Below are 9,571 nucleotides of genomic sequence, written 5' to 3'. Positions count from 1 at the left end.
CAGCCCAAGCGCAACGGTAAAAAACTAGCCGTTGGAATCTGAAACTAAACATCGTTGTTTTCCGGCGGAAAATTCTCGTTCTTGTCGACCAGAAAATTTTCAGTCCGCGAAATCGACCGCCGACCGGTTTTCACGACCGACAAGGCTTTATGTCGCCCAGAGAACTTTCGACCCTCAGCGCTTCCGGTCGACCGGTGCAGTCGACGCCGAAAACGGATATGACAGAAAACAGAAAACTGTTTTTCCTAATTTTAAAACCGCTGACGATGTTAAACAATATCAAATAAATTTTCCAAAAAATGAAACTTTGCCGCGGAATGATTGTAGAACATGATAATAAACATGCTACCAGTGACTGCCGTTTTGAAAAAGTACTTCCCAAATAAAAATGTATCATCATTTTTGCAAATATGTCTCAAAAACATGACAAACCTGAAAATATGATATTTTGACTATTTTGACTTAAACAGCATTTTAAAACCTTCATGAAATGATTGTATAGGACTTTTGATAAAAGATATAAACATGCCTTGTTATAGAAGTCTACCATAACCTAGCAAATACGAATATTTTATTAAAAAAATTGTCATATTCTTATGGCCAATATATTCAAAACATGAATATGAGTTTCATTGAATATAAGCTTGCTTAAAAGATGAAATGCATATATAGGATATAAACATGAAACAAAATTAGTATTTGATCCAATTCTATTCATTTGTTTCATATATAAAACGCGAAAAATTATCTAACCCAAAACAAACATATAATGTATATATATAACTGTATCATATAACAAACCAAAACCAAAAGGCGTGTATGTTGTATAATGGATTGAGCTTAAAGTACTAACACACATATATAAAACCTATACTATGTATACCCAAGCTAGATCGTGATCTTTCAAATGAGGCTCGACTTGGCTACACATTGCGCATGAAGCTAACTTGGATCTTTGCACTGAATTGTACGCATGCTTCATCACCAATTCAGCCAACCTCCTTTGGATATCATGTCGTTGAAGCACTATTCCATTCCAATCCTCCAACTACTGTTGTTTGTCTATAATACATAGGAAGCACAGACACTAGACAAACAACATTAGTGGTAAATTGTTTGTTAAACATCATCAAAACAAGAAGGCCAACATGCAGTTCTTTTTCCATCTCCTTCTCACCTTCAGAAGAGGATTTCAGGTTGTGAGTTTCACGATCTGAATGTTCGTGTACTTTTTGCTTTCCCTTTGATGTTGTCTTCCGGGAAGACTCGGGTTTTTGGCCTTTTTCTGCCAGAACTTGGGCCAACATGTCCTTCAATTGGAGAAGTGTCTCCTGTTGCGCCTGAAGCATGACGTGATGTTCGTCAACTCTTTTGGCTATATCTTCGGGGTTTCCCGCCATGTAAACAGATACCTCTTGTGCCCCGACAGAGCTCGAAGATTAAGATTCGACTATTGCCGAATGTTCATCACTTGTTGTAATCCCTTAGGCTAACTTTTGATAGTTAACCGGGCGAATAGCTCCTGTCCGAGTCCGGGTATGCTGATATACTCCTTCGAACTGGTCACAAATTTCCCTAACAGTTGGGGAATGACTTCTTTGTGACTCGTTAGAATCGGAATGCGAGGCTCTTCCTCTGCCGATCATGTTGATAGTAACCTCGGGATAATCGATTTCAGAGGTCTTCTTCTGGCGACGTTGTCGTTTGGGAGGTCTAGCGACATTCGTCAACCTATCAAACACCGATTGCCTAGGCGCCGGTGAGCAACAGCTGCATTCGGAGAGGACAGCGGATATGAGCCGCTCACATTGGCATGAATGAGCCACTTGCTGTGTTGGCCTTCCTCTTGACAGCAATTCACGCAAGTCGGAGACCTGGGGAAGATTTTGTGAAGGTGGGGATGGAACCCCCTGCCCTTGGATGGGTTGGACATGGACCTTAAATCCATGCTGTCCCTCTTGAACCTTACGGACCATGTCGTGTTCTTGAGACGAAACATGAGGGTCACGTTTAGGTTTATAAACACGAGGTCGAGGCCTGTGTTTGACTGATGGAACAGATCCTTATGGATCTTGTTCTGATTGAACGCACACTTGTGGTGTGCGTTTTGATGTTGAAACAGACCCCTGAGGGTCGTTCTTTGTTTGAACGCACACTTGTGATGTGCGTTTGGTTGATGACCCAGACCCCTGAGGGTCGGGTTTTGATTGAACGCACGCCTGTGGTGTGCGTTTAGATGATTGAACAGACCCCTGGGGGTCTTGTTTTGGGTGAACGCACCCTTGTGGTGTGCGTTTGGCTGTTTGAACAGACCCTTGAGGGTCTTGTTCTGACTGAACGCACGGCTGTGGCGTACGTTTGAATGGTTGAACATGCCTTTGGAGGTCACGTTTTGGGACGCATTTTTGAGGTGTGCGTCTATGTTGAACAACGCGCCAATGAGGGTCGTGTTTGAGTTGGATAACCCGAGGCTCATAGTCGGGTTCATTGCCACGAAGTGTGCGTTCTGGAGCAGAAACGCACAGTTCAGGCAAAGGCTCAGAAACGCAGTCTTTGCGTTGGGCAGTAGCTCGACTATTCTGCAAATATGCTCACCGTATGGACCTTCTCCTTCATCGAGCAACATTTTTCTTGGCCTGTTTCAAGGCCTTGGACGCAGCATCATCGGTGTTGGTTGGGTTTTCCTCCGATATAGGTCTCTTTTGACCTATTATGCGCCGTAGTGATACGGGGGAGGAGTCTTCAACTCGCAGAGCGAGTTTAAGGTCTTGGCCAAAGGAAAGGGCTTTCTTTGGCATCTCAGCAGTAGTGACGACCTCCTTAGAGGTCTTGTGGGTATCACGCCTAGCTTTAGGGCTAAGCGACCCAAAGGAGAGAACCTCCTCATACTTGGCTTGATCGAACTCTACGACGAGAGTTTCGACGGTGGTTCCAGTGAGGTGAACGTCGGATTGCGCCACCACTTCCTCATCAGAGAAGCTAGTCCCCAGCAGAGTCGCCATCTTTTGTTTGTTGGAAATTTGCAGTAAAAAGATAATGAAAGAAAAATTTGACTTGTATTCCTCTCAAAATCAATTACAATTTGGATTCCGATTACAAAAGAGAGGAGAATGAATTTGATTCTCCCATTTGTTTAAAACTGGGTTCTTCTTGGTAGCGATGGAGTGCCTCCTTCGATTGATTGTGTCGAACTTGCTCTCCGTTGATGATCCGACCGTCTTATCTCACGAGACCGATTGAATTGCTTGATGACTTCGGTTTAGAACTCTTGACAAGTGTAAAGAACTCAGAACGAGTTGAAAACTCTGATAAGAGTTGTTGAAAACCGAATACCTGGTTTGATGTGATTAATTTGGGTTGCAAACTTAATCACGAACTCTTAAATGAGTTTCAAAACTCAGAGCGAGTTGAAACTCTGTAAAAGAGTTGTTGGAACCAAAGATTCGATTAATTACCAAGTGGATTATGCCGTTGATGAAAGGATCCTCTGGGATTTGATTAACTGATCGTTGATCAGTTCCTTGATCTTCAAAAGATATCCTTCTTCGTGCTGTTGAACTGATGAGATTTGTTGACCTCGGGCGGTTTTGATGCCAGCTCACCTCAACCCTATGCGGTTTTTTTGCCAGAAACCGATCAACCCCTTACTTAGTTGAGTAAGTCGGTTATTTATAGGGGGATAAGGGGTGTAACCAACCCCTATTTCCGCTCCTTTGTGGGCGAGAATCCCTCAGAACGTGGAATAAACGGTTATGAGGCGTTCAGCTTGTGTTTGAACAAGTCAAAACGCCCCAGTTGGCGTTCTGGTCCGTAACTCTGTTAGAGATTTGAGACGCACAGGCCGCATGCGTTCTGGAATTGGAAACGCACAGGTCACTGGTGCGTTGAAGTTCAACTCTGCGTCCAGAGTTTGGGACGCAGTTGAGTCTGTCGAAGAACGCACATTATGTGTGCATTTCGTGATTTAACTCTGCGTTACAGAGTTCGATGTCTGCTGAGGAACGCACAGGTTGTGTGCGTTTTGAATTTGAGAAACGCAGAAGTGAATTTCTGCGTTTGAGAGAGGTTGTTGACTTGTAACCTCGTCCATTATAACATTGCAAAGGCTATTGCTTATTGATCTTTGCCTGTTATAGGATATGAGAGTCGTCAGATTGTAACTCTCACTGTTGATTGCGAAGGCCACTGAACAGAGTTTTTATCAGCTGTCGGAAGCGTCGTCGAATTGTAACTCTTCTCGATCTGTGTGAAAAGCCCTCTATCTGTAGCTTTCGATTGTCAGCGTGAAAACTATTTGATTGTAGCTTTCGTTGTTGGAATTTGACGGGAATCAACATCCATAGTGTTTTTAGATGAATATTTGCCCACAGCTCTCTACCAAGCAACTCACCAGCTAAGTCCAACCTTTTATTTCTAAAATCATTACACTGCTCATCAGCATCTCTAATAGTCGCTAATATAGTATTAGTCATGCTGTTGTCGCAGCCATCAAGATCAATCATCTTAGAAATGAGGTCGTGTTTGTAGCGGTTGTAGAGCTGCGGTTGCAGTGATTAGAAAGTCGTCTGATCGTGACTTCTATTGTCGGGGCTTGATAGGGATTAGCTATCCGTTGTGATTTTTAGACAGCCTACAGTGCTCCAATTGCAGATCTACTTGACATACACGAAGACATTGTCCTAATCTATTCCCACCTGCCACACAAGTAAGATGTTTGAATTTGAATAGTTTATGTAAAATATTTTGTCTTGTATTTTAATCATTAATTTTTTCTTTTTGTTGAAATCTCTTGTAACAAATGAACAAACTGAAGGATCATCATCAACTCAAGGGAGAAATTTTGACATGCCTAAAGGAAGCAAGAATGTAATTGGGCAATCTAGTGAAGAATTAGCAAGGAACGATTCTCCCATAATAGCTTCATTAGTGGTAGAGATAAGAGACAAAAGATACAGAGAGAGAGTTGAAGGAAGGGGAATATCTATAGGTAGAGGGTTCCAGGAAGGGGGGGGGGGGTTCATATANNNNGCGGGGGTAGAACCACTCAATCAATTATCCCTGAAGGATTTGGATTATGACAAGGAGAGAACGGTGAAATGGCATATAGAGGAGGACCTAGTCAACTGTAACCTACAATCGTAGCTGCTTCACAAAATGATTCTCGAGTGATAGAGTGAAGAAGTATATGTTGATATATTTCCGTTTCTTTGAATGCAAGATAATGTTGATATGTTTAAGTTTCTTTGAATGCAAGATAATGCAATATTTTATACATGTATTTTTTGTTTATCACCTTAAAGCTTACAAATTGACAGAGATTCTATGTATCTCAATGCATTGGTTATCAAGTTTTGTGAAAGTTTATCAATCTTTTTTCATGAGTTGTATGCTATTCTGTGTATGTGTACATATGCAACATGGTTTGAGTTTATTATGTGTATGATTTTCAATGCTATTCTGTGTATGTGTACATAATGATATGCAACATGGTTTGAGTTTATTATGTGTATGATTTTCAATGCTATTCTGTGTATGTGTACATAATGCAATATGATTTGAGTTTGAAATGTGTGTTTATATGTTTTTGCTACATGCACATAATGGTTTCCAGGATATGTGCACTGTGTATGTGTAAGTGCACGTGCATGTTATATTCATAAGTTATATGTTTGCATGATTTTACATAAACAAATACATAGTGCACATTTCCCTGTTCATAATTGCCACATAAACATCTCACATTTCGAGATACATAGTTTTGTACATATCTAAAAATCTCACCAAATTAATTTCAAATTTGTCAGGTTTCTAGGGAATACCTCTTCATAAAGTCAGCAAAAACACTCTTATACTTCTACAATTACAATGATAATCATACACAAGCATATTACAACAAAAAAAAAAGCCAAAATAATCCTCCAGTACAAGCTCTTCTCAGCTTTTGCTCCTCATCTTCACTCTTGAATGCTGCTCTCTCCCTTCTCAATTTCATAATCTCTTCCATACATGACTCAGCTTCACCCTGAAAAAGCTCAACATCCTCCTTCAACTTGCTAAGCTCTAACTCATATTCTTCAACCTTGCTCTCATTAGCCTTCAATTTGTTGCTGATCTTCGTAATTTCTTCTCTTATAAGCGGAGCAAGTTGAGATGCCACAAAACAAAGGGGTGAGTCAAACCACTCCCGTATCCTACAACCATCACTTTGAATAAAGAAAAAAACATAAATCATTAAAAACTCAAAAATATACATTTTATTAACTTGCACTATAATTTGGGCATCTAAAGAATCTTCTCCTTGGATTATCATTTGTCATTGATGTGTAAAACTCACACTCTAACAACAGGGATATTTTTTCAACCAACATTGCCTAGCTGCTTCATTCCACCTTCGAATAGACCGTAGTCTATTGCAACCATGACTAGAGCTTGCCCTTCTGGTAATTGATCACGAGTTGGAGCTCGAAGAAGCCATGGGGTGGCCAACAAGATCAATCCGACTATTTGAGCAAAATTCCAACCAAAAGAGACAACTAGCTCCAAAAGAGCCAATTAGCTTTGCTTATTCTAAAACCCTAGGCTCTGTCCTAATTTTGCTTCAGCCTTAATCTTCAACCCCGGACCAGATTTTATAAAATCCAACTAACTTTCCATGTCAGCAACCTCCTAGCACATCAGTAAGAAAAAGCTAACTGCATGACCACGTGATATCACGTGCTTGAATTCCCGCTCAATTCTAAAACCTGGTCACTAGAGTAGGCTTAAATGGTTAAGTGAGTCACTTTATAAGCCTTATTATCGCCTGAGTCACTTTTTAGGTCTTATTAGTCAGAGTGTGTCACTTTATAGGCTAAATTAGTATTTTAGCCCAAAATATAGTGGCTTTTTAAAAAATCACCACAATTTTTTTTTTTCATATTATCACCACAAAATATAATGATTTTTCGAAGAACCACCGCAAATTTTTTTATTTTCATAAAACCACCATAATATGCATCCATAACAAAGTGTCACCAAATTATAAATTTGCATCTATATCATGTTAAACTAAATAATATACTAAATTTCTAAAATACCCTTATGGTAGGACCTGCCAACCTATTATTATATTTTTTTTCAAACTAACAAAATACCTGAGCATCATTGATGATCCAAATGGTTAAGAGGTTCCAATATGGCTCCCACTATCTTGAGTTTGATTCCAGATCGCCTTATTATCAAAAAAATAAAATAAAATAAAATAAAAAGAAAGAAAAAACAAACAAACAAACAAAAGAAAATACCTTGTTTTCCTCTAAAACTTTGCTAACACCCTCAAAAATTTTTTAATTCCCACCAAATACCCCCACTCATCCTCTCTCAAATTTTGTCATAATGGGCATTTATGTCATTTTATACTATTATTTAACAGAATACTTATGTAAACTATGACTTCGTGGGACTTTATAAAATATTCATATTTTCATGGTGGTTCTATAAAAAATAATTTTTTTGTGGTGGCTTCCAAAAAACCAGTATATTTTTTGGTGGTTTTTATGAAAATAAAAAATTTATGATGATTCTCTAAAAAAATCACTATATTTTGTGGGGTTTTTTATAAAAAAAACTAAATAAAATGGTTAAATTATTATATTGTTATTTTTATTATAATCATGTTTATAACATGGAATATTTTTTCTTTAACTGACAACAATGTAGTATTAATACCGACACTTAGACATGAATTTGGTGTTATTTTATATAGAAAAATAACCGAATTGGTATTTTTATATATAGATAAAATAACCAGATCAACACTTAGACTTGTATTAATTTTGATATTAGCCATAATGTCTCTGCAGAAACAAAAGTAACATATAGTAAACATCATTTTGGTATAAATACCATTATTTTGATATTTACTAGGATTCATAATCGTTTTTTATTAATTTCTATAGCCACGTTTTTAACCTAGATTTCTCACGACCACTGACATGACAAAAAAGGATTAATTACACTAAACTCTCATGAAGTTACAGCTTTTCGGAGTAAATCCTCAATAACTTTCAAAATCACACTAAACCCCTAATAATAGATTTTACAAAAAAAACTCTTAATATATTTTGAATAAATTACATTAAAGTCTCAATGACTTTCAAAATGTCTTTTTTAGGTTATAATTTATGGAGATTATCTGCATAGTGCAAAAAAATTATTAGGGTTTTCTGCAATTCCAAAAGTTATTAGGGTTTATTGAACTTTCAAAAGTTATTGGGAGTTTACTCCAAAATGCTCAAAGTTCTTGAGGGTTTAATGTAATTTACCTTAAAAAATCTATTCTGGCTCTTTTAAACCTCTATAAATGAGGACCTACACCATTTCTTTTTGGGATTTGCTTCGGTGCTCCTAAAATGGTTTATTAATTTATTTTTAAAAAAAGGTAAATTTGGAAAAACAAAAAAAATCTTCGTTCCCACCAATTTCTCATCCACAGAATTCCATCAAACGCGTATAAATCCGTTTAAATAGAATCATAGGTGAATTACGCTAAGAAAATTCCTCAATAAAGATATCAACAAGAAATCTAACATGTGATTGAATGTGATACAAGGAAATTGGATCCGAAGAAAATCGACCATCAACCATGTTGATGAACTTAAACAAAGCAATTATGTTCATTCAAAATCTCAGTTGTTTAGTTGAAAATTAATCGAATGAAGGTTCCCAAGGCCTAAGAGAAAGCCAATTAATGTCGAGCTCATACATACAGTTCCTCCATGCAAAAACAATTTATTTCCAGTCAGATTGGCCCGGTGGCGACACTCATGATCTCGGGCTCAATACTCTAGAGAAAGAAGACGCTCGTATGAAGTATTTCATAGGATCGATGACCATATCAAAAATTAAATTACATTAGGTTTGGTCATCCGCGCAATGAATTAGGCGATTGGAGAAGAAAACCACGTCAAAAAAATAAAGACCCCGAGAGTTTTTTCATTAGTTGGAGAATTCTAACTACTTCCTATTTATCTTCTTATTTATTCTTCCTAAAATAACTTTTTTATCTAAGTGAAATTACTTTTTTGGGTGTGGAACCACTGTCAACTACCTTATCCCTCAAATTTAGGATGTGAGAGAGATTTTTAAAGAAACAAACTACACCAACTGCTTGGGAGCACCGAAGCTGTTGGCTTTCTTTTTTACATAAATTAAACATTAAAAAATAATTTGTTTTCCTCCTCGGTCTCGCACGGCATGTATCTTTTGTGGAACCAGCTCCCCTAGGACTCCAAGCATGCCTTACCCCTTGTTTTACTGATATATTTTATTCAAAATTTTCTTATAAAAAATCCACATATATCAAATATTTTAAAGCTAATAATGCTTACTTAGACTAAGCCTATGTGTTCAGATTATAAAAAACTTGTAATAGAGCTTGAATTCAGCCTCATTTTTCTAACAAAAGTATTCAAGCCAAATGCTTTGATTGCCTCGCATTCAATTGATTGGAGCTCGACTGCAAGAATGTCGATCTCCACCTTATATTCCTGTTTTGGACAAAAGGCCCCCAACCCTAAACTTTATTGAGCCT

The sequence above is a fragment of the Asparagus officinalis genome, chromosome 1 (assembly GCF_001876935.1).
Source record: "Asparagus officinalis chromosome 1, Aspof.V1, whole genome shotgun sequence".
NCBI lineage: Eukaryota > Viridiplantae > Streptophyta > Magnoliopsida > Asparagales > Asparagaceae > Asparagus > Asparagus officinalis.
This window is presented reverse-complemented; position numbering follows the sequence as displayed.